At 48.6% G+C, this 25,415-nt stretch overlaps 1 protein-coding gene and 1 pseudogene across 3 annotated transcripts in view; one reads left to right on the top strand and one right to left on the bottom strand.

Moving 5' to 3' along the window:
• Nucleotides 1–25,415, bottom strand: part of LOC144823685 (protein mono-ADP-ribosyltransferase PARP14-like) — a 1,720,771-nt gene that overhangs the window by 1,017,787 nt on the left and 677,569 nt on the right. The window lies entirely within an intron of this gene.
• LOC144825338 (uncharacterized) lies at nucleotides 2,461–3,088 on the top strand (annotated as a pseudogene).

Below are 25,415 nucleotides of genomic sequence, written 5' to 3'. Positions count from 1 at the left end.
CCATCGGCCCTCCATCGCCGTCTCTAGGCCTGCGCTCAGCCCTCAGGCTTCAGCAAGACACGGGTCCGCCTGCCCCGCCAGCGTCGTGCGGGAGCAACCACCACAGGGCCTCGCCTCGCGGCCTCTCGTCGCAGACCCTCGAGCATCTCTCGCAGCCTGGCTGCTCTCGGCTCCGGGGCCGCCTTCTCGATCCTTGGGTCTGTTCAGGGGCCCACAGCACAGCCCAGGTTCTGCTCTCCCACCTCCTCGTGGTGCAGCCGGGGGTGTAGCAGTGCGGCCGGGTCCCCACTGTGCGCTCACTCACTCAGTCTTTCAGTCTTGCTCTGCCCCCTCGACCCGCCGGCCGGGCCTGCTCCACGCCAGACACCCACGCTGCCTCGCTGTTCACCGATGGGCGCCTAGATGGTCCCTCCGCCACCGCAGGCCAGTCCGGCGGTCCGTGTCACTGGGGCGGCCCAGCACCCCCTCTTCCTGCTCTGAGTCCGGGCCTGCGCTTCACTCCATGCGACCAGGCCCGGGCCAGGGCCTCACGCCCGCTCCGCAGCTTGGCGCCTCCTCAGCCCGGCGGCCGATACTGCACCACCGCAGCCTCGATGCCGGCTCACCTCGCACCAGTAGATCCGCGACCTCGCTCAGGGGGCCGGTAACGGGAAGCAGGCATGCCTCCGCTTCCGCCCGTACAACACCGTCACCGGGCCGCGCCGTCACCTCAAGGTCCCGGCCGGAATTCGCGCCTCCACAGCGCCCTTGGGCCGGCTCCGTTCGCCGGCCGATTGCTCACTCCCGCAGCCAACTCAGCGGGTGCGTCGCGCACCGGCGTGATCCACAGGCAGTCCCGCAGCTACTCCGCCCAGCGTGGGTGATCACAATTCCCTCGCCAAGGATACATTTCGGAGAAGTCTGGGCCCCGCTGACGGAGCTCTAAAGAGTTGCGTCCGCCATGTTGCCCGGCTGGCCTCCTCTTCCCACTATGCGGTCTTCACGTAGTATTTGATATTCTTGAGGGAGAAACTGGATAAGATCACGTTCTGACTCTGTATTGAACCAGGTCTCTGTCAGGAATAAAACATCTGGGTTGAGCTCTTCTAAAAGCATGGAGATTAACGTGGTGTGTGTTTAGGGAGTGACTAACAATTCAGGAGGTACATGCTTCGCTGAGTTTTTTTGGTTGGTGGGGCAGAATGGAGCTGAAATCCACACTGTGAGCATGTAAAGTGTTGATCTGCCAGATTTGAAGAGAAATGGCATAGAGCGAGGTTTTTCCTATTAGTTTGAGTAGGGAGTTCGGGCTATAGCTCCTAATATGAGTGGAGAGACGGGCAGGGGTTGTGGGTCCCGGCCGGCCGCGGATGGGCGCAGACGGGCTTGCCTTTTGCGCACAGCTGGCAAGCCCGCGTCCGCTGCGTGAAGCGTATGGCATCAGGGTTTTATGCTGCCGGTCCTCGGTAGCTTGTTTCCGGTCCAGGGAAGGCATGGCTTGGCAGTTCGGGCTGGACTGTTCCCATGAGGCACATGGTCAGACTGATTTGCATATGGCCATGTCTGAACTGGGGTGGCAGAGTGGGCTAAAGAACGGTGATGGATTAAACCCAGATCTGTTGACTGGGTGTGAGTGTTTGATTGGTTCAGATGCTCCGTCCATCACCACCCCCTTTTGTACCGCAGGTGAAGATGTCAGCAGCCAATGACACTGCGCCCTCCTCCCCTCTAGCCCGGAGGTGGTCTAATGTGCCGCCCCTCCCTCCACATCGATCGGGAAAATTCCTGTGGTGGACCGGGGAGAGTGCGGGGTGCCGGGTTTCAGAGAAGGGCAGGAGAGCGTGTGAGTAGAAAGAAATTACTTTAAGGTTTCCCTACAGAATTATGCGGCTTTTTAAAATCAGGCAACACAAGTGAGATTTAAAAACTAGAAATAGCCTAGGAGCAGAATAGCTGTTCTGCTACAGCGCGCGTTAGAAAGACAATCGACAATCTTTTATTAAATATTCCGTTCAGCAAGCAGTTTATATTTTAGATGTTTATAAAGAGAGCCTCTAACTAAAACGTTTGCTTCTTCCCACCAAAGTAAAAAACATTCTGCCCTCTCCAGTTCCTCCAAAGGAATCTCTACTAAACTTGGTCCTCCCACCCAGGAGGTTTCCAAATCGTGTAACCCTTCTTCCCCTATCATTATTTCCTACTTAAGGGACACTGATGATGATGACGATAACAATGTGGTGAACGACTTAGATATTCTGGATGGGTCTCATGACCAATATTCAGATATGAACCTATGTTTAACCCTTCTCTTATTCACCACCTCAATTTAACCGAGTGGTTTCCTTCTGATGAAGTGGCGGAATATGTTACATTTATTTGCGGAATGCCCTTGACAAATCCACAAGGAATAAATGAAAATCAGAATGTCCCCGCCCTTCCCTTACTAATAATATTACAAATACTACCATCATTGACCCTAATATGATCATGTTCTTTTCTAAATTTGGCAGAACCCCAAAAAAAGGAATGGATAGAGCTTGGTCTAATTCACAAAGATAGGTTATTAGATTTGGTGAGCCCTCTCACCAGGATTTTGAATCTGGGTGAAGAGGCCAAAATGGAGGACAATATTATCAACCTGGATACCCTTTCCAATTAGGCCCAACGGGCTATTTGTGTTTTAGGGAATCCAAATGCACATATATCTTTGGAAAGAAGGAAACGCCTTCTTGTGAGAATCAATCCCAAGTTGGTCTCTTTAGCTACTATAAAAGAAGGCCCCTCTGCCAAAGGTCTCTTGTTTGGTAACTCTTTTATTAAAGAGTTAAGCTAATAGGTTTCCACTTTCACCCCCATGGATAAGGCTCAAACTTCTATTAAAAAGATTTTTTCCCCTCATGTTTTTGCCAGGCCCAGCAAAGGTCGGAGTCGCTTTGCTGGCCGGTCCTCAAACAGAGGCTCCTTTAACCAACAAGGCCAATCTGATTCCTACTCAGGACACAAGCCTCAGTTCTATCCATGTCGCACAAGAGGATTACAGTCCAGAGGCTACAGGAATAGATGAGAACAATTCTCTGTTAAGTGTTTCTGTTGCAAAGCTATCCTGTGACCTGGCACCCCCCAACTTTTTCCTGACTGGAACTGGTGGTAACTGACTCTGACTGACCCTGGGCTCTGTCTAACCAGGCCCGGAACCAGTTCCAAGCTGAAAGAGACACATTAGAATACAGTTAAAACACCCAACTACACACTAGGGTACACTATGGTTGGGTACCCCCAGTAATCGGCATGACCTACCCCATAAGCCCCAAGTAAACAATAGGGCAAGGGATTAAAACTACCTAAAAGTCCCCAGCATCCTGGGGCATGGCAGTTTAGAGGCCAGTAGCTTTTCTGCACTGGCATGTGTACACTGCCGAAGTCTTGGGTCAATTTAAAAGCAGCCCTGGCTGCCAGGACCGCTTTTAAAAAGTAAATTGAGCCCAAACTCGGCTTTGGTGGTAGGGGCACTTAAAAATGGATAACCTACAATGTTTTGGCATATTACGGACCCCCAGGGTCCCCAAGGTATCCCAGGGGTGGGGGGGGGGGGTCAGATATGTATAAGGTACACCCTTATAAAATGAGTTTTTATATGCTTGGGTAAAGTGAAACTTCAAATGTCACTCCCCACATTGTGGTAAAGTGCTGCTCAAATTCGACTTTTATGCTGGAAGCGCTGTGGAAGAGGGATCTGCAATATTTCTGCAGATTCAGAACCCCTAAAATCGTCTCCCCTAGTTGCACAGGGGGTGGGGGATCCTGTAGAAATTAGAGAAATACTTATAAAATATGTTTTATAAGCTCTGGTGCTAGAAAACTGGCCCAAGTCATTTTCCTCATTGCAAATCCCAGGCCCTATAGGCTATCATTGCAGGAAGTATTACATAATAACTACTGATAGGAAGGAGATAGGGCCACCATTCAAAGACTTATCAGAATAGTAGTGCTAAATCCAACAATATCATATTGTTGAATTTCTCCTAAAATGTACATACAAGAAGTTATAAGACTCTCTTGTTTGTAAATCCACATTCAGCCTTCCAGTGGTCCGCCCTGATTGTTCAGAGTTAAGTGGATTAGCCAGGCTGCTTTGAAGAGGTGATAAAGAGCCCCTGGGGTTACCAACTGTGGTGGGAGGGCAGTGTGCTGTTCCATAGGAATGCCAAGCCAGGGGGTGGAGTCGTAAACCATGCTCTTCAAAGGCAGAGGGGAGGCCTGGGTGTCAGTTTCACTTTTACACTCTTGATCCAGAGTCAGGGCCAGGCTTAAGGAAGGTACGTGCAGATGGTAGTGGGAGAGACTGGGGAAATAAGCCACCCCTGGGGGTGTGTTTAGCCAGGTCTGAACTCTATGCTGGAAAATCAGCCATTATGGATTTGGAAGATTTGATGCACTCTGGGACAAAATAATGCTACACTCTACAGGAAGTGGTCATTGTCTTGAGGAGTTACCCTGCTCCCATTGGTCAACAGTGACCTGCTGCTTGCCTGCTGCTTGACCCAGAGAATTTTTAATAAGTATCTGAGAGGGGCAGAGCTCTCCAGATCTGCTGCTGGAAACTTACTGAAGCAAGAAGTGCCCTGATGAGAAGTTTCGCTGTGCAAAGATTTCTACGGCCTAACCTCTGAAAACTGCACCTCTGAGAACTTCAGCCCTGTGGATTTTTGCTGAAAAAAGAACTAAAGAGTGGACTCCCTGAAAGCTACATGTTAAAACAGCTCAACTGGAACATCACCAACTAAATCTACACCTTGAAGACCAATCAGTGGATTTGTAAGGGTTTTGTACCAGTGGATTGTGGGAAGGAGTAGTTTCTGTCCTGTAACTCCAGTTCTGTAGTAGGGGTATCTCTGTTATAGTCATAATCTGATGAATAGTCCCGCCCATGTGCGCGGACCCCGGAGCAATCAAAAATAATCTCTTAAGTTGTCAAAACATGCAGAACTGCACAGACACTTAAGAGAGAATTTAAAGACCGATAATGCAGCCTATATCCACAGGCTACACTGTCCAGTACTTCGACTAGAAATTCCACCAAAAATCCACAAACAGCACAGCCTGTCCAGGGTTTTCTTACAGAGAAAACCTTGCCTGTAACAGCAAAACCCCCTGGAATGATAGAGAGGAAGAAGTGGACAGACAAGACCCATAGGCTGCCATTATGTGGCTCAAAACAGGATACTGTGCCTTTAAGAGAACTTTCCAGAAGCCTCACAGTATCCCAGAATGCACTGCAGGTCCCCTTCACCTTCAGTTCTTTTTGAAGGCGTAACACGCCAGACCTGTAGTATTTCTTACATGAATATCTCTCTCCACCGGGGAGGAGGGCGGGCGCTTATGACTATAACAGAGATACCCCTACTACAGAACTGGAGTTACAGGACAGAAACTACTCCTTCTGTAGTAGGGGATCTCTGTGTATAGACATAATCTAGTGAATAGAATGGCAAGCCCATCCCCACACCAAAGCGGCGGTGGAGAAAAGAGAAATAACACCACTACTGTGCGAACACATTTCGCAGCGAAGCCTGCCCAACCCAAGCATCTGCCCTGGTCTCAGTGTCCAGACAGTAATGCTTAATAAAGTATGGACCGACTTCCAAGTGGCTGCCTTGCAGATTTCTGCAATTGGAACACTACGGAGCAAAGCAGTCGTGGCAGCTTTGCCCCCGGTGGAATGAGCCTTAGGTTTACCCCCTAAGGTCTTACCAGCCTTTTGGTAACACAATTGTATACAGGACACAATCCACCTCGAGATGGACTGTTTAGAGGTAGCAGGACCGGTCCTGAATAATCCATAATTGATAAACAATTGGTCTGACCTACGAATATCTACGGTTTTATCCAGATAAAAGTTCAACACCCTCCTAACATCCAGGGAATGCAAAGACCTTTCCGCTGTAGATGAAGGATTCTCAAAATCGTAGGCAAAGTTATAGTCTGGTTAACATGGAAGTCAGATATAACTGTTGGAAGAACTTTAGGGTGAGTACGCATAACAACCTTAGCAGCATGAAATACAGTCTAAGGTTCTTGGCAACACAACGCCTGAATTTCCTCACCCTGCGGGCCGGTGTAATGGCCACGAGGAACGCTGTCTTCCAGGACAGGTGCTGCAATGAAGCCTTATGAATAGGTTCAAAAAACACCTTCATCAATCCGGACAGCACCACGTTCAATTCCCATGAAGGCGAAGGAAGCCGGACAGGAGGGAAACACTTTCTTGGAGCCTTCCAAAAAAACCTTTTGATCACAGGGATCTGAAAGAAGGAAGTCTGTGAAGGCCATTTCCTGTAGGCAGTCAGCGCAGCACGATGAACCTTAATGAAATGGACATTAAGGCCAGACTGCTCCAGGTGTAAAAGATACGGAAGGATGACATCTTCCTTACACGCCGTTAGGTCATAGCCCTTGAACTTGCACCAGATGCAAAACCTCTTCCACTTGTAAGCACAAGTAGTCCTAGTGGAAGGTCACCTAACCTTCTTCAGTGTGTCCATACAAACTTCTGGTAGATTCAAATGGCCCTATTGCACTCTCAGGAGCCATGTCGCCAAACTCAAAGACGAGAGGTTGGGGTGCAACATCTGCCCCCCGAACTTCGTGAAAAGGTCCGGCCTGCACGGCAGCCGTATGTGAGGAAGGAGAGACCGGTGAAGTAGGTCCGTGAACCACCACTGCCTGGGCCATTCCAGGGCAATCAGGATCATCCGTGCCCTGCACTGGGACAGCTTAAAGAGTACCGCCGGAATCAGGGGAATGGATGGAAAGGCGCACAGAAAGCTGTTCGACCAGTTAATCCATAACGCTTACCCCAGCGTCCCCTGCTGGTAGTACCAGGAGGAGAAGTCTCAGCATCTGCTGTTTTCGGCGGTGGAGAACAGATCTACGTCTAGAGTCCCCCACCTTGCGAAGACTTCACCTAGTACTTCGTCGTTTATGACCCATTCGTGGCTTTCACGAATCAGAATGCTCAGTGCGTCTGCTTGAACAATCTGAACACCTAGCAGATGGATAGCCGTGATCGACAGTCCTCTGGCTAGAAGCCAGCGCCAGATCGCCAGCGCGTCCTGAGACAGAGTGCGCGATCTCGAACCCCCCTACTTGTTGAGGCAAGACATCGTGGTCGTATTGTCCGTCTGTACAAGCAGAGAGTTGGTCTGGAAGGACGTAACAAACGCATACAGTGCCAAGTGAACACCTCTGAGGTCCAGGAAATTGAAGTGATACATGGACTCCATCGGGGACCACGTTCCTTGTATCTGTCAGTCTCCGGAATGCACCCCCCCAGCTGTGGAGAGACACATCCGTCACGATAGTCTGTGCGGGAATGTCCTCGTGAAAGGGAACCCCTCCGAGGAGATACTCCGCCGAACACCACCACTTCAGAGACTGAAGAGCATGCAGAGACAGTCGTATCTTGTCGTCCCAAGATCCATTCCTCTGATTCCACTGATCCTCCACGGACTCCTGCAAAGATCTCACGGGCAGCCGTGCGTGTGGCGTGAGGAAGATACAAGAGGCCATCGACTCCAGTAGAGCAGACGCCGTCCCCACTGTTGTAGATGGAGGGATCATAAGAGCCTGAGCCTTCCGAAGGAGCGATAATCATCTCTCCTCCGAAGGAGACACGCTTGCTGACAGCGTATTTGTAGGCGAGTGGGGTCTGCAATCCCATGGCCACCCCAGATTTTTGCTTTTTGCTTCACTGGTTTACGACTTTCCCTGGCTGTGGGCCTGCTAATCAGACCCACAGCCTAGCTGTTCTCTCTCTAAATTTACAAGCATGTACCTTAGGTGCATTTACCAATTGGTACTGGGCCACCCTATCAGTCCCTGTACAGCATACCTTAGGTATCCAGGGCATTGGTGTACCCAGGGTCTACCAGGGGCTGCAGCATGTACTATGCCACCCCTGGCTGGCCACCCAAATCTGACACAACTGGCTGCACGACAGCTGGGGCAAGGTGGTGTAATCACCCTTTGCTTTAGATATAGTATTCCTATATCTAACCCTAAAATGGACACATATATTCCTATCAGACACTCCTAAAGGCAGAGTGCTTGGAATTATGTGAGATGGTGCTCTGGCATGAGCTGAGCCCGCTTGCAGCTTGTGGAACCAAGTCCTAATAGCTGTTCCATGATAACGCTATACCATATACTCTTAAGTGCATTATGAACCTCGCGGTCAAATGCTAACTTTGGCATAGCATTATCAAAACATGTCGAGTAAGGTGTCATACGAATTGGAATACTAACCCCTCGCCAATTCTGGCGACGGGGTTAGCATTCCACCCTTCTAGAGGGACACGACATGTATGTAACTGTGAACCCCGGTTAAAGTTAACTCAAGCCTCAGCATCACAAAATGGATGCTGCCACCACAGACACAAGTCTGACCTCCTGCTGCTGGGAGTCCTTCCAGCGAGGGAGGCCTGGACAAAGGGTTTCCAGTCAGGGGCGGTGCCAGCACCATCCCAGACAGGATTTTGTGTATCCCAGGTAGGCAGGGCTGAGAGGAAGGTGACTGCAAGTGGCACCCTGGTGCTCACTGTGCATATGCCGGCTCAAACCAGTTCCAGGGGCACACCAGCCCCCGAGCTGGGGAGAGACCGGACAAAGGAGAGGGGTGTAACCACCCCCCTCCTGGTCCCACCCATGGGCAGGACCTAGTCGCGTGCCAGCCCCTTTTTTTAGAATAAAGGTAGGAGCGGGCACCCTTCCCAAATTGGATAATCTTGAAACTTGAACTACTTTCCACGAAAGGAACTCTTGTCATTCTCTGAAGACTCTCCCTTGTGGCTAAGGAGTAGCCACCCTGCACCAGCAGGCACCATCTAAGCGCTTGCGGTTTGCTGCACGTCCATCCTCCGGATCAAGACTGCCCAGCTCGACGAGACCCGGATTCCCTGCCATCTCTGACCTCTACCTACATCATCAGCCCAGCTGAGATTCGTGGGTGCGACGAGACCCGAGGGACCGGCTATCTTTAAGACCTGCACGACGCTTAACCAGCACGACCGCCGAGGGATCCTCGAGTGGGTGCACTGGGGTTTGAGAAGCCCCAACCCTGAGCAGCTCCAGCACCGAAGTCCAGCCCCCCAGCATCCACGAGATCTGCGTGGGGCCCTTCTGCTTCTTTGTTGCTCACCACGTTGTCCGGTCACTTGCCCGTCGGCTAGTGACCCTCCTGACGACGTACCACGACGTTTTCACCGCTGGTCTAGGCCCTCTAGACTGGCCCTTGCTCCTTGTCCAACAAGAAGTGCCCTGGACCTCCTGGTCCACTCCAGACGCCATTTTGACTCAACCGCGTGGGCTTGCCTTTGCCAAGGTTTGTTGCTCCAATCCTGGATCCAGCATCGCCGACAGCAGGCACCATCGTGGGACAGCTCGCACTTCCAGCCTGGACGCCGACAACGCCTCCTGGCCCGTGTGGCTGCAGAGTCCAGCGTCACCCACTCACCTGATCGCGGTGACTTCATCCGGTGCCATCCTGGTGCCCACACAATCACTGGCTAGTGATTGAGAACTGAGTCCCCTCTGCTTTCAGGTCGTCTTCTTCACGGATCCAGCCTTGGGTCAACAAGTCGAAGGAAATTTTCAGAATTGTGAACGACTTATGCAATGACGATAGAACCTCCCTTCCTGTAGTCCCTACACAAGCACTCTGCGACTCTTTAAATAATTTTTTCAGTGAAAAGATACTCACTATTAAACAAGATATATTCAAACTTCCTGTGTGCACCATCTTGGATGATTGTTTTTATAATCCATTAACACTTCATTCCTTCCCTCTCATGGACTTAGAAACCTTTTCAGTTCTATTAAACAGAGTAAAGTCAGGATCCCCTGAGGACATGTGCCCTCCGCACATTATGAGGGAGATCGGACATGCTATTCCTAATGGCATGTTACCATTGCTTAACGAATCCCTCCTGTCTGGAATGGTCCCTCGCAGCTTTAAACAGGCCCTACTGATCCCTCTGACAAAAAAACCCGGCAAAGACCCCCTTGACCTCACAAACTATCGGCCAATTTCTCTCCTGCCCTACCTCTCAAAGATCTTGGAGGCTCATGTCACCAATTGCCTATCGAAATTTATAGAGGATTCTGAATATTTGCAACCTAATCAGGCAGGCTTTCGGCCCTGCCACTCTACAGAGGCAGTGATACTGGCCGTCCAGAACACTCTGAGGTCCAATGCCGATAATAACCTCCATCAGGCTTTAGTGCTTCTTGACCTGTCTGCAGCATTCGACACGGTTGACTACTCCATTCTGGTCAACCGTGTCAAACAGGCCGGCCTTAGAGATTCTGCCTTGGCCTGGCTGCATTCTTTTATATCGGAACGCACTCAGTCTGTTCGGCTAGGGTCATTTATAGCTTCTAAAATCAATTCCTTCTGCGGGGTCCCCCAGGGCTCCTCTTTGTCTCCTTTATTATTTAATTTGTACATGAGGCCTTTATTGTTTTCACTGAGAGATTACAAAGTAACTACATATAATTATGCAGATGACTTACAGTTAGTCTTTACATTAAATTTGCCCGATGCTGTTGAGGATTTTCAGGCAACTATGACCCACATTCAGAGGTGGATATCCTCAAACCATCTTAAACTGAACCCAGGAAAGACCGAGCTGATCTTGCCTGGGAAAAGCGAGATTAGTTGGGGCCCTCACTTTTGGCCTTTAGACATGGGCCTCCCTCCCAAAAAGTCGCACTAGGTAAAGAGTCTGGGATTGACCATCAATGAGGATCTTTCCCTAAAATCACAGATCGGAACAGTGGTCTCCTCAGGTTTTTTCCAATTAAGGAAAATAAAAAAAAATTGCACACCTCCTTACTCATTCAGCTTTGATCCAAGTAGTCACTGCCCTAGTTCTCTCCCATATTGACTTTTCCAACAGCCTATACCTGGGTTTGCCTGCAGGTCAACTTAGAAGATTGCAATATCTCCAGAATCAAGCTGCCAGGCTGATCTGTAAGGTACCCAAATGGGAATCTATCAAAACAGGACTTGAGAAACTACACTGGCTACCTGTGGCCCAGAGAGCGGCTTTTAAAGCAGGGTGTATTATTTTCAAGGCCTTACAAGGCAAGGGCCCACTGTTTATAAGGCAGTTGATAGGGAGATACATCCCCTCGTGTAGTTTGCGATCAGCCCATAAAGATTTACTGGAGGTACCCCGGTTTAGGAGAAAGCGACAGGGAGGCAGTTGTTTCCACTTCTTGGCAGCCTCCTTGTGGAATTATTTGCCTCTGACTCTTAGACAGAGTAGGGACCTCCTTACTTTCCGACGGGCCTACAAAACCCTGCTTTTCACACAGGCATATCTTGAGTAGTGATTGTTATTGGTATTTTCCTTGTTGTGTTATTAATCTCTTTCCCAGCGCCAAGAAGCCCATGGGCGTATGTGCGCTTTATAAATTTTAATTAACATAACATAACACCGAACATCTTCACTGGTCGCCTGCCAGCAACATCTTCTTTCAGGCTCCATAGACTACAACGAGGATTCCAGACGTCACTTGAACCCTATGCAGCCGCAGCCCCTGGGCTAGGTAACTCGAGCATTTCGGTGCTCCAGCACAGGTTCACTATCCTAGTGTCCAGATCCTTTTTCGTTTTTAGTCTACCTAGTCGGATTCGTCCGGAAACAGTAACTTTAAAAATACTAGCCTCCATAGACTTTGTCCCGCATCCCGCGTAAGAGTTCCCACTCTGCACCCGGGTTCCCTAGGCCTCCTGCTCCTAACCTGAGGGTTCAGTAAGGTAGTCCTAGCGGTCCTGAAGCCTCTGGATCGTGTTACTTGCTAGTATTTCGCATTCCACTTTTAGAGTATATGGTTTTTCGTGCCCCTCGGGCATTTGTGTTAATTGTGCAACTTACAGTATTTTCTTAAGAGTTTTGTATTGTGCTTAGCTCCCTGACTCAAAGAGTTCAGGGTAGACTTGTTATTAATAAATATCCTTTATTTTTATAACAACTTGTGTGGTGTCCTTTCACTTGGTGTTCAAGGGGTACATGTGATGGTAAAACAGCTGGCTTAACACGCCCTCTAGAGTTTAGCCTAAAGACTGCTCTTGTCCATGCTACTAGGATAGCTGGTCTATAAGGTTGACTTACAACCAATCATCAATAAGGGTTGTTTGGAATGATACAGAGTGATCACTAGAATAGTGAGCACTACATATCAGGTCAACTTCTCACAGTATTGACGGAGGCTTCCCAAGTACTGTATGCACTGGACCGGAACCGGGACAGCCTTGGGCAAGTTGATGTGCAACCCCAGCTCGTTCAAAAGAACGCACGTCTTCTGGAAGTGTTCTTGAGCTTCCGAGAAAGAGGAGGCCTTGATCAACCAATCGTCCAGGTACGGGTAGACAAACACCTCGTTTATCCTCAGGTGTGCAGCTACCACTGCCATGCACTTCGAGAATGTTCTGGGCGCCTACGTCAGCCCGACTGGCAGTACTGTGTACTGATAATGATTGACATCGACTTGGAATCGCAGGAACTTCCTGTGTATGTGCGCAAAAAGGGCACATGGAAGCACTCATCCCGTAGATCTATGGCACAGAGCCAAACTCCCTGTTGCAGCTGAGGAAAAAACCTGACGCAACGATTCCTCTCTCTGCGAATCCACTCGTTTGCTTCTCGCAAAGCCAGAATGGGCCTGAACTCGTTCTTGTCCTTCTTGCGAACCAGAAAGAACCGGGAGTACAGACCTCTTCACCTTTGAGACAGAGGTACGTCTCCTATCGCCCTTTTCCTTAACCGGGTATCGGCCTCCGCCTGGAGCTCGCGCAGCTGAAACCGCGAGCTGACCGGAGGAATTGCTATGAACCGAAGACTGACTTAGACCCGGCCGGCCTTTGTTCGCTGAGGAGCATCAAGCTCTCCCGTGTACGCGCACAATATACTTGTGAAGTATTAAAGGCGGCCCGGGACCACAGACAAACCCTGGGAGGAAAAACGCCGCTAGAAAGGGAAGAAGGCCTCAAGTCGTTTTCCACGCCCTAAACCTACAGCCTTCCAAAAGTCTCCGAGTCAGACTTATGCGGACCACTCACTACCCTCATGGTAACCCAAGGGTTGCCCAAAGAACGGGAGAGTAGATGCACACTGCTGAGCCGTAGGCTGCAGAGACGCCCGACGAATACAAGTACGGCAACGTAGGACAAACCCACAATACCTGGGGGTCGGCAGGAGAGAAGAAACTCCGCTCCGACACCGATGCTTAGACCTGCAACCATCAGGTACCTAGACTATCTCTTGTAAGGCTTCCCTCCTGTCTCTCGGCAGGGGAACCATTAATTTGTGAAGAAAACACCCCCACACAGGGATCCTACCACAACAACCCAGCAACAGCGGGCCACCGCATGACGCCTACATGCCGCCACCCCTGCGACCAAGGCAGGAGTACGTTCGACGCCAGAACCTCCTGGCAGGTGGTAGCGGACCAAAGCTAAGTACTGGCAACCAGTGAAGAGTAGGAGAGAGACTCCCCGTACTCATGGAAGAGGCATCCCTGGCAACAAGGCACGGGGAATCGCAGACTGAGGGGCCAGAGACCCCTGGGGTGGTGGATGGGAGAGAGAACCGAGAGAAACTGAAACATCCCCGGTGGTCTCACCAGTGGTGGCAGAGCAGGAGGCGACCTAGCTGATGAGTAGGTATGCGAAAACTCAAAACTAAGCAAAAGGACCAACGTCCCTCACTTACACCTGGTGAGTAGCCACAGACTCCCCATCAGAAGGGTTCCTCGACGCTGATCAGCTGCTCGGCGTCGTGGGTGGACGGTGCTGGGAACACAAAGTCCCCTCCTACGCAGAGGGGGCTCACCACGGAGCGAGGCCTGGAACAAGACCCAGGCCGCAAGCGCCGGCAAGTATACTGCGGCTGTAACCCACGACGTCGACCTCACTACGACGTCACCCTCACTAAGACAGTGACTGTCTCTACGACACCAACACTCCGACGTCAAAATGTCACTACGGTGTAAAACACCGAGACACCGAGCCATCCATAAAGGTGACGTCTGTACCCAAAGGAAGATAGCGAAGCCCAAGCGACCAACGCCCCAAAAGGAGCATCACTGCTCCATGACGTCGAGCCACACCGCTCCATGACGTCGAGCATCCCTGCTCCATGACGTCGAGCATCCCTGCTCCATGACGTCGAGCATCCCTGCTCCATGACGTCGAGCATCCCTGCTCCAGGACGTCGAGGCATCTCCACGACGCCGAGGCATCTCCACGACGCCGAGGCATCTCCACGACGCCGAGGCATCTCCACGACGCCGAGGCATCTCCACGACGTCGAGGCATCTCCACGACGTCGAGGCATCTCCACGACGTCGAGGCATCTCCACGACGTCGAGGCATCTCCACGACGTCGAGGCATCTCCACGACGTCGAGGCATCTCCACGACGTCAAGGCACCCCACGACGTCGAGGCACTCCATGACGTCGAGGCACTCCACGTCCTCGACGCCGACCGGCACCGCGTCATAGCTCAGACGTGCCCTTACCGGGGAGAACCCCAGAGGTTACAGCATGGGATTCGGTAGAGGACCCACCCTCTCCTCACCCAGAGGCTGAAGATGCCTTCAAACTCCTCTCTTCTAAACCTGGGAGCCGAAGCTTCCCAGAAAAGAAGCTACAGAGAAGAGAGGTGTCAAAAGACACAGGCAAACACAGAATACAAACCTGTGAGCTTCAGCTTTGGTCTTTAGTACAGCTGCAGGCAAAGCACTTGTCAGACGAGAAGTAGTATAAGACAAGAATACTGCAGAAATTCTGCCAAAAAAACACAGCAGAATGTAGATAATAGCCAAAGACGTGGAGTGAAGCTGTAAAAATCCAAATTTATCACAAAAATAATATAGAAAAAGCTCAAAAAAGAAGAGCTAATGCTCCAGGTTCCTGCTAGCAGGAGCCGGAAAAAAGAACTGAAGGTGAAGGGGACCTGCAGTGCATTCTGGGATACTGTGAGGCTTCTGCAAAGTTCTCTTAAAGGCACAGTATCCTCTTTTGAGCCACATAATGGCAGCCTATGGGGCTTGTCTGTCCACTTCTTCCTCTCTATCATTCCAGAGGGTTTTGCTGTTACAGGCAAGGTTTTCTCTGTAAGAAAACCCTTGACAGGCTGTGCTGTTTGTGGATTTTTGGTGGAATTTCTAGTTAAAGTACTGGACAGTGTAGCCTGTGGATATAGGCTGCATTATCTGTCTTTAAATTCTCTCTTAAGTGTCTGTGCAGTTCTGCATATTTTGACAACTTAATAGATTATTTTTGATTGCTCCGGGGTCCGCGCACATGGGCGGGACTATTCACTAGATTAGGACTATACACAGAGATCCCCTATTACAGAACTGACGTCCTCAACTTTCAAGAACCATCTTGCAGCTTCCAGACCCTTGGTGTTTAATTCAGACACTTTGGGACCCCTTGAGGAACTTCAGGAAGAAGTTCAGGAAGTTTGGAGAACTTTGGAGCAACTTTGAAAAAAAGCTTCATAGAGTGACCGACTCAACCTGGTCAGCCAGGCCGGCTGCCTTCAACCGCGAGCCGGCCAAGCCATCCAGAGTGTTCCTGCTAAAAGCTCCATCGCATTGACTTCCAGAGATTGACCGGGGCTTGAGAAAATCTGAAGCCGGCTAACCTTTACCGGATCAGGCTACATGAGGAGCATCGAGAGACCCTGCGAGAAAAAGCTCCAGAAAAGTTTTTAAGTCCGCTCGTAGAAAATTCGACCGGGAGCAACCGCGAGAGCCAAGCCACCTACCTTGCATTGCGCCTGGGCCTGGATTCCTGCGTTGCCCCGCTGAAGCAAACTTGAAATATTTTCTAAGTCCGCTCCAGAGAAGTTCACCGGGACCTCATCACAAGTCAAGCCGGCGAATCCTTACCGGATCCAGACTGGCTGGGAGCTTCGAAGGGACTCGAGAGAAAAAGCTCCAGAAAAGTTTCTAAGTGTGAAGGTAGAAATTCTGACCGGGACCTGCCGGGAGCTATATCCGCTCAGGGCTCCATCGCGCCCAGCCTGAAACTTTGACTTTGCCCCGGTCTTTCGGGAGCAGGTATCACAATATGGTGCTATAGTCTTTTAAGTGCTATATTTTATCAAAACTTTAAAAATTCTCATCTCCGGTTCCCTACATTGGATTTTTGTCGTTTAGGTGTCATTTTAAAGATACAAATAATTCCTATATTTATAAATTGGTGTTGGACCGATTTTCTATTACTCATTCAGTATATTTCTTATTACTCATTCATTCTTTAGTTGTATCTCTATGAGTAGTTTCCACATCTTTGATGGAACTACTGACAGTGCAAGGTTTGTCTTTACATACACCACGTGACATGGGCTGCTTCCGTGTTTCCCTGTTTTTTTAAACTATTAAACGTCTTCATTATTTCACAATCTTCTCACCACCAATTTTTTATTACTTGTTTAGTATTCATTCCCTAGTCGTATCTCTAGTAGTCTCCACATCCTTGATGGAACTACCAACAATGCATCGTTTGTGTTTAAATGCACCATGTGACACAGGATTCTTCTGTCTTTCCCCGGCTTTTTTAAACTGTTTCCCTTCCGCCTATCGACAAACGCTGACTTTACACCTAGTCTTAACCCAATGAGGATTACTTGTGGAAGATTAAGCACTCTCAGTAAGACCTTATGATTTGTTAGATTCCTTTACAGCTGCTCGTTGTATCGAGTGCCTTCACATATTGTGTACTAAGACCGGGTTAATTTTTCTGACAGATTGTTGGAATTTTTTGCAACCCTCGGAGTTCATGATCTACACGGAGCATGTGTTACACACAGTTGAGCACTCTTCCGGTAAGACCTCAATATTTGTTAGATTCCTTTACAGCCGCTCGCTGTATCGAGTGCTTTAAAAATTATGTACTTGTGAGGAGTTGGCCTGATATATGATGCTCACTAGTTCTAGTGATCACCTTGTATCAGTCCAAACAACCCTTATGGTGATTGGTTGTAAGTCAACCTTATAGACCAGCTATCCTAATGGTAGCATGGACAAAGCAGTCTTAGGCTAAACTCTTTTGGCATGTGAAGCCAGCTGTTTTACCACAATATAACCCCTTGAATACCAGATGAAAGGACACCACACAGGTTGTTATGAAAATAAACGATATATTTATTAATAACAAACACCTCTGAACTCTTTATGAGGTCAGAGGGCTAAGCACATGACAATCTCTTAAGAAAAATACGATAAGTTGCACAAAATTACAATGGTGCCCTAGGGGCACGACAAACCATATACTAAGTAAGTGTAATGTGAAAGTCGATAGTAAGAATGGAGCTGTCCAGGGGCTGTAGGATCGATGGGACCAAGCTACCCTAACACTAGGTAAGTAATAGGAGGCCCACTGAGCGCGTGTGCAGAGTGTGAACTCACACACGAGATGCGTAACAACGTCTATGGACAGTACAGTTCAAGTTAAAGGTGAGTACGGACAATCCTGACTAGGTAGGACTAAAACGACTGTGGAACTGGACACTAGGACACTTAAACTACCCTTGAGCACCGAAATGCTCTCGTTACCTCACCCACGGGCTGCGGGTGCATAGGTGCCAAAGTGTGTTGGGTTCTCGCGTTGAAGTCAATGGAGCCTGAAAGAAAAGATGCTGCAGGCGACCAGGAGGAAGATGTCCGGTGCAATCCAAGGGTGGATTGGTGAAGAAGAGGACCTGAAAGCAGAGGGGACAATGTTCACAGTCACTAGCCAGTGACTGGAGTGGAACCAGGAAGGAACCAGATGTCGTCGTCGCGATCAGGTGAAGAGTGGACGCTTGACTCTGCAGCCACGTGGACCAGGAGGTGTCTTCGACGACCAGGATGGAGGCACGAGCTGTCCCACGCAGGCTCTCGCTGTCGACGGTGTTGGATCCGGAATCGGCGTCAACAGGCCTTGGCAAAGGCAACCCACGCGGTGAGTGGAGAAAGCGTATGGTGCGGACTAGGAGAGTCCGGGGTGCCCCTCTTTTGGAAGGGAGCAAGGGCCAGTCTGGAGCAACCAGACCAGCAGAAAAGATTCAGAGGTTCATCGTCTAGGAGGCCACTAGCCAGCCGGCAAGTGACCAGACAACGCGTCGAGCAGCAAACAAGCAGAAGGGCCCCACGCAGATCTCGTGGATGCTGGGGGGCTGATCTTCGGTGCAGGGGCTGCTCGGGGCTGGGGCTTCTCAGTCCCCAAAGCACTGGGTCGAGCTTACCTCGGGAGTCGTGCTGGAAGCGAAGTGCAGTTTCTTCCAAGATGGCCGGTCCCACGTGTCTCGTCGCACCCACGGGTCTCAGCTTTGCTGCAGATGTGATTTGAGGTCGGAGAGGTATGGGAATCCGGGTCTCGTCGGGCTCTGAAGTCTGGATCCTCGAGGGAAGACGACAAAGTGAAGCCGCTGGACGCTTGGTGGTGCCTGCTTGTGAAAGGTGGACACTCCTTGCCCACAAGGGAGATTTCTTCAGTCTTCTGTGGAGCAGAACGTCAAAGTCCAGAGTTTCTTCTTGTAGAGTAGTTCAGGATTAATCTAACTTGGAATGAGACCAGCTCCTACCTTTATCCTGCTAAAGGGGGCTGCACTACAGACTAGGTCCCTCCCCTGGGTGGGACCAGGAAGGGGGGTGGCTACACACCCTATCCTTTGTCCGGTTTCCCGCCAGAACTGGGGCAGGGATGCCCCAGCAACTGGTTTGAACCGGTGTATGCACAGGACACCTTGTGTGCCCCGGGCATGTCTCATTCCTTTCAGGCCTATCCTACCCAATACACAAAATCCTGTCTGGGGTGGTGCTAGCACCTCCCAAGGTAGGAAACCCTTTGTCCAAGCCTCCCTCGCTGGAAGGACTCCCAGCAGCAGGAGGTCAGACTTGTGTCTGTGGTGGCAGCATCCATTTTGTGATGCCAAGGCTCGAGGTAACTTTAACCAGGGTTCTCAGTTACATACATGTCGTGTCCCTCTAGAAGGGTGGAATGCTACCCCCGTCGCCAGAATTGGCGAGGGGGTAGTATTCCAATTCGTATGACACCTTACTCGACATGTTTTGATAATGTTATACCAGAGTTAGCATTTAACCGCGAGGTTGATAATGCACTTAAGAGTATATGGTATAGCGTTATCATGGAACAGCTATTAGGACTTGGTTCCGCAAGCTGCAAACGGGCTCAGCTCATGCCAGAGCACCATCTCACATAATTCCAAGCACTCTGCCTTCAGGATTGATAAGGCCTTCCATAGGAGTGACTGATAGGAATATATGTGTCCATTTTAGGTTTAGATATAGGGAACTATATCTAAAGCAAAGGGTGATTACACCACCTTGCCCCAGCTGTCGTGCAGCCAGTTGTGTCTGTTTAGATGGCCAGCCAGGGGTGGCATAATACGTGCTTCAGCCCCTGGTAGGCCCTGGGTACACCTATGCCCTGGATACCTAAGGTATACTGTACAGGGACTGATAAGGTGGCCCAGTACCAATTGGTAAATGCACCTAAGGTACATGGTTGTCAATTTAGAGAGAGAACAGCTAGGCTGTGGGTCTGATTAGCAGGCCCACAGCCAGGGAAAGTCGTAAACCAGTGAAGCAAAAAGCAAAAATCTGGGGTGACCATAGGATTGGAGACCCCACTCTCCTACAGTACTAAGACCGTGTTCCTTTCCCTGACAGATTCTTTAAAAAAATTGCAACCCTCTGAGTTCATGACCTACACGAAGGTGTGTGTTACACACAGCTGTTCTTGAGGTGAGCCTCTGTGAACGCTTAACATCGTTGTTTGTATATTTTATTTTTACTGTTTTGTTGAACCTGGTAATGATGAACAATTGTTTTTGTTCACAGCGTTGTTTTACTTTGATTGCCCCTTACACCATGTGTTGATCTCATAACATGCTATGGTGAGGTTTCTCCCCCAGCTCTTCCTTTATTCAGTCTTTTTATACTATAAGTGTTGGGGTCTTTTTCTTATGATACATACATTGAGACGCACTTTACTAACTGGGCTTATCTATTCAGTTTTTACACACGACTCAATTTATCTTCATTGCATTTAACCATAGCACTCTCTTGGTGATTTTCTGACTTGTATCCTCTTTGACTCACTGGTGCATAAATTAGTGTTTCACATATTCTTTTTAGATTATGGTGCTACTGCTATTTACTATTGGGATAATATATTCCACCAACTATAATTTGACATTATGAGTAACTTTAGGATATTTTTTATAGGTTTTCCCCTGAGGAAGGGACTCTTGTCTCGAAATGCATCGGGCCGCACGCTAAACACAGATGAAGAGTTGTACAACTATGTTCTTGAACCATTTAAGACTGTTTATTGGTTATGTGCATCATTAAGACTGATTAATGTTATCCATTACTAAACACAGAATAATGTTTTTGAATTATGAATGCTATTATTTGACATTTAAATACTAATTTTTGAAAAAAACTGAATACAATGACAGTTTGCATATTTGTTTAGCCTGGTCTATTTCTATTTACCAATAGGGGTTTGGTCGTTTTAAAAATAAACAGTGAACAGTGCATGGTACCAGCAGGTTTTCCTGCTATGTTCCTCTTTCTGGGATTGACATTTCTTCTTTTGGTGCTCATTCGGCCAGTGGGGCCATGGCCTCTCGAGCCTTTTGGGTTGGAGTTTCTTTATAAGATATTCTTAAATCTGCTGATTGGTCTAATTTCAATGTGTTTCGAACTTTTTATTGTGAACCAATTCCTCATGTTTCAGGTACTGTGATTTCAATGCTTTAAACTTGCATACTAGGAGCCTCCGTGTCTTGTAATAAAATTGAGATTTTCCTAGCCTTGGTGTCAGAAATGCTAGATTTTATAAAGACACAGAGGGTGTATTATCCCTACTCTATTATATCTAACCCTCCCTTTTCTTTTGCAGTGCAGACTCCTTCCTTCAGTACCTCCACTTAACCGTGAGAGATACTCTGTTCATTTACAAAGCATGGAGTCTCGTCCTGGATCTCTCTCTTTTTACCACCATCTAGTTTATTCATACCTGGTGGACTGTTTTTTAGACATTTCTGTTATGTTATTTATTTTATTGATTCTTCATTCTGTTTTTTCTGCTTAACTTTTCGCACCAAGAAAAGAGGGCTTGTTGTTCGCAGTCAACATAATTATTGGGCTCATTCGACATTTCTTGGTCTGCCCTTTATGATGTCATCCTGTCGTTTTTTTCTTTCCTCTTGCTTGGTGGCTGTGTTTAATAAAGCAAGAAAAGACTGCATAATACTCGCCTGCGTGTCTTTAATAAAATCTAGCCTTTCTGACACCAAGGCTAGGCAAGTCTTAATTACATTCTAACTCCCAATGCTAACCCAGTCCTCTTTGACAATCACACGCCTCTACCTACTTTCATCACTTTAACTGCAATGAACAATGGGGAGAGGAGCTGGCCTAACGGCTAAGGCGCTCGACCTCGGACCTGGGGATCTGGGTTCGAGTCTCGGTAACGACGCCAAAACCTCCTGTGATTCTGGGCAAATCACGTAATCTCCCCGTGCCTAAAAATGAGTCCTCATGTAAAAAAAACAACAAAAAAACCTAACTTGTGCTATGTAAAGCGCTCGGATACCTGATTCGGTTCGGGTCTAGTTCGCGCTATATAAAACTGCACAAAAAAAAAAGAAAAAAAAACACTTGACTCCAACTACTCAATGTGTGAAAAATCCCCCATTACCCAACAGCGCAATAAACTTACTGTTTGAGTAACACTGTAGTCTTCAGAAAGTGAGGTAAGAGACAAAAGCTCCCAATGCATCTCCCGCACTAGATTGCCTTACTTCTTGTAAAAGTCCTTAATTTTGTAATCTGCATTTTCTCTTCCAGGGGATCCTCATCAAAGTCATAAGCATTAGAATATTCCCGCCCATGTGCGGGATCCCGGAAACACTATATTATATGTGCCCCACATATATATAACCATATACATATATATAACCATATATATATATATATATATATATATATATATATATATATATATATATATATATATATATATATATATACACACACATATATAACGCTCAAACACTCCTCTGTGTCAGGGAAAGAAAGAGCAGCACTCCGGGGATTACTAGTACAGCGTGTGGTTTGTTTTTTTTTTTTTTTTTTTTTTTTAAAACCTTTATTCAGCTTAGGAACAGTACACAGCGTCTGCCTACAACCACTGCGGGCCGGCCGCCATGACATACAGAAACAATACAGGTCATCTTAATAGGCGGAGAGCCAAACCAATAGTGCTACAGCGCATCAATAGCAGACGTAAGAAGGATCATGCAGGTTTTGTTTTCTCAAAGTGAAAGAGGACCGTACGTTCAGATCAGAGCCGGGAAGGGCGGGCCCCGCGACATAATATCAACCAAGGGACCGCAACAAGTAAAGTCACGCATTAAAAATTACCAATGGCATATACGAACAGTATATCACATTTCGCGCCCTCATGGGCCCACCCAAGCGACATACAACTTCAGGATAGTAAACAAACGAAGCCACAAAAAGTGGAACAGGGAAGGGCACCTTTTATAGCAGGAAGAAAGGGTCCGGCGTCATACAACAATGTGGCCGATATGGGAAACAAGCCACGTAGGAGGAAAGCACTCGCCACAATTTCGTCAGGAAGAGCAGGTAGGAGAAGCATATAGGCAACATTCACATACTATCAACAACGCCGGAAAAACAAAGCATCAGAAGCTGTGCGAACCCCAGAGGCACAAAGTGGAAGACCCACCCGAAAGGAACCCCACCCAGCCCCAGGCCCCGTCCAAACACACGGGAAGAAGAAAAATACAAAGAAGGAAAAAAACGAAAGAAGAAAAGGAAGACAGCAAAGAACAAAAGAAAAAGAGGGCCATAGAAACATAAAACAGTACATAAGAACACCCCCCCACCCTGCACCACTGCGTGTGACTACGGCCCACCCCCCGTCAGCGTGCCTGTCGCCCACAGAAACCCGAAATATAGGGAACAAAAAAGGGGAAGAAAAGAAAAGAAAAATTATTACACACAAGTGAAATCGGAGGAGGGCCAAATTATCGTCGCTCAAAAGAGACCAACAGTATATTCGCGGCCACCCAACCCATGAACCCAGTTGAAAAACAGATCCAGCGTCCAGGTCCCCCGTCTAAACATCACAGTCCCAGTAAACAAACAGCAGCAAACTAAGTGAAAAGGATTGTCAACCTTGTCCCTGACGGTCCAACGTGGCAGCAAAAGTCGAAAAGTAAACCGCCCACCAGAGTAACTGGAACCGCTGCAAATGCCATGGCCGGACAGTGCATCGTACACAAAGGGCAGTCCAACACAAAGTCATGCGGGCCATCGGCGAACCACGAAAAGCGGTGCGCCATAACAGTCTTCCAGAAGTGAACAGCGGGAGCAGAAACGGCGAGCCCAGGACACCAGAGGAGGAAGCAGCAGCAGGTCCAGGATTGGGAGTAAGACATGGCGCCCAGTGCCGACCCCCCTTCAGCAGCGCCAGTCCAGGATTCGCACCTTCCTCCATGACGGTTGCAGACAGCGTCGCCGCAGCATTCAATTCCCACACCTCCAGCGTCTCAAAGCACATCGGAATAAACAGCTCACGGTGCTCGGGCACAGGGTATAACGAAGCACTCTGCACGCGTTCCCCATCTCGGATGGTGGTGGACAGCGCAAACAAGATGGAGTCCAAGCGGCTCCCCAGGACCCGGGCGTGACCTGCCCAAGTGGTTCGCAAAGCAGCCAGGGCGCCCAGAATCGAAGCGATCTGAAGGGGAGCCTCAGGAGAGGAAGATAATGCAGCTCCACTCAAACGAGGGTCGACGACCAGGGCCGGTCCTCGAGACCCCATGCTGGCATCCCCTTTTGGCAGTCCGACATCACACGGGCGCCCCGGCAATAACAGCGAGGTCATTGAGACATGGGCAGTAAGGTCTACATCAGAGCGGCACACGGGCATAGTGTGCACTTGGCTGAGAGAAATAACTCAGTATTTGATGAGGCCACCAAGTCCACCACAGAGCACTCGACACAAAATGGCCCCTCCTCACTGCTCCGCAAAAGGAAGGAACAGGGGGATACAAAGTAGCACCAGCTGCCGTGAACCAAATCAAGTGCCGAGGTGAAAATGAAGGAAAGCGCGTCGCTGCAGACAGTCTAAGCGGCCGCCGTGTCTCGCCGATCGACTCCGCACCGCCGTTCGTGGCCGTCTTCACGGTGGCCGAAGCACATCCGCCCCAAGAACAAAGAGAAGGACGCCGCCATCAACAGCAGAAAGGAAACCGGGACATTCGATCCGTTCCGCCGAAGGGAGAACATCGGGAGACACACCGCTGGAATCAGCGCAACTTCCCAGATCCGGTACCGCTTCAGGATAAACGGAGAAGTGACAGGATGTGCAGCGGTACGGAGGGAAGAAGAACGAGGTGGCGGAGCCAAGAGTTCAGGCGGCCATCATGTTTCCAGGCTAGGCTCCTCCCCCAGCGTGTGGTTTATTTACAGCAAAACAAACGTTTCGGCAGAAGCCTTCGTCAGTGTCACGACCCATTTCCCAGCATACTCATTTAAATAAAGTCATGTGATTAATGATGAACATCAACAAGGGACCAGCCCTTCCAGCGTTACAGTGCACACCATCTTGGAATGGTTTCCTAACCTCAAAACCAATGCAAAATTAATCCATGAATTGGATAAACATACATTAAGAAGGGGCAAAAATAGGCAATCACTTCTAGTTATAGAGAAAATAAAGCCGTGGATCGGCAAGGGTCCCTTGTACAAAGAAAGAGAGACGCACACCATGACAATAGATGTTACTATGCAGAGAAAAATATATGCATGTATGAGTTTAGCGTATTTCATATAACGACAGTTCATAGTTGTCACAATGACATCACCCTAGACAATCGATAATCGAAAAATTAATTAATTAAAGAAGATAAACCTCACAACACTGTAGACAGCCAGACGTCCGTCCAGCAGGCAACAAAAACGGGGGACTATATGCAAACAAAACTGCTCTCCACTACATAAACGGTGTTTCAATTATATCCTGAAAATTCATAATATCATAATATGTGGTGGTGCAGTTAACCTTGAAAGCCAAATATACAGAGTTGTTGATAGAACGCAGAAAGTGAGAATTACAAGATTCAAGATACATTCAGTAATGATTCAGTGCTGTTTCTACTATATAGCAAAGTAAGTAATTGTCGTAGGATGAAGATACAGCTGTTAAATCTATACATTATATACAATATATACATTCATGAAAATTGCTTTTAAGTATTGTAAGATAATGTAATAAATGGATATCCTGATCAAACTGGATTTTCAGACACTTT

The sequence above is a fragment of the Lissotriton helveticus genome, chromosome 3_1, assembly GCF_964261635.1.
Source record: "Lissotriton helveticus chromosome 3_1, aLisHel1.1, whole genome shotgun sequence".
Lineage (NCBI taxonomy): Eukaryota > Metazoa > Chordata > Amphibia > Caudata > Salamandridae > Lissotriton > Lissotriton helveticus.
This window is presented reverse-complemented; position numbering and strand designations above follow the sequence as displayed.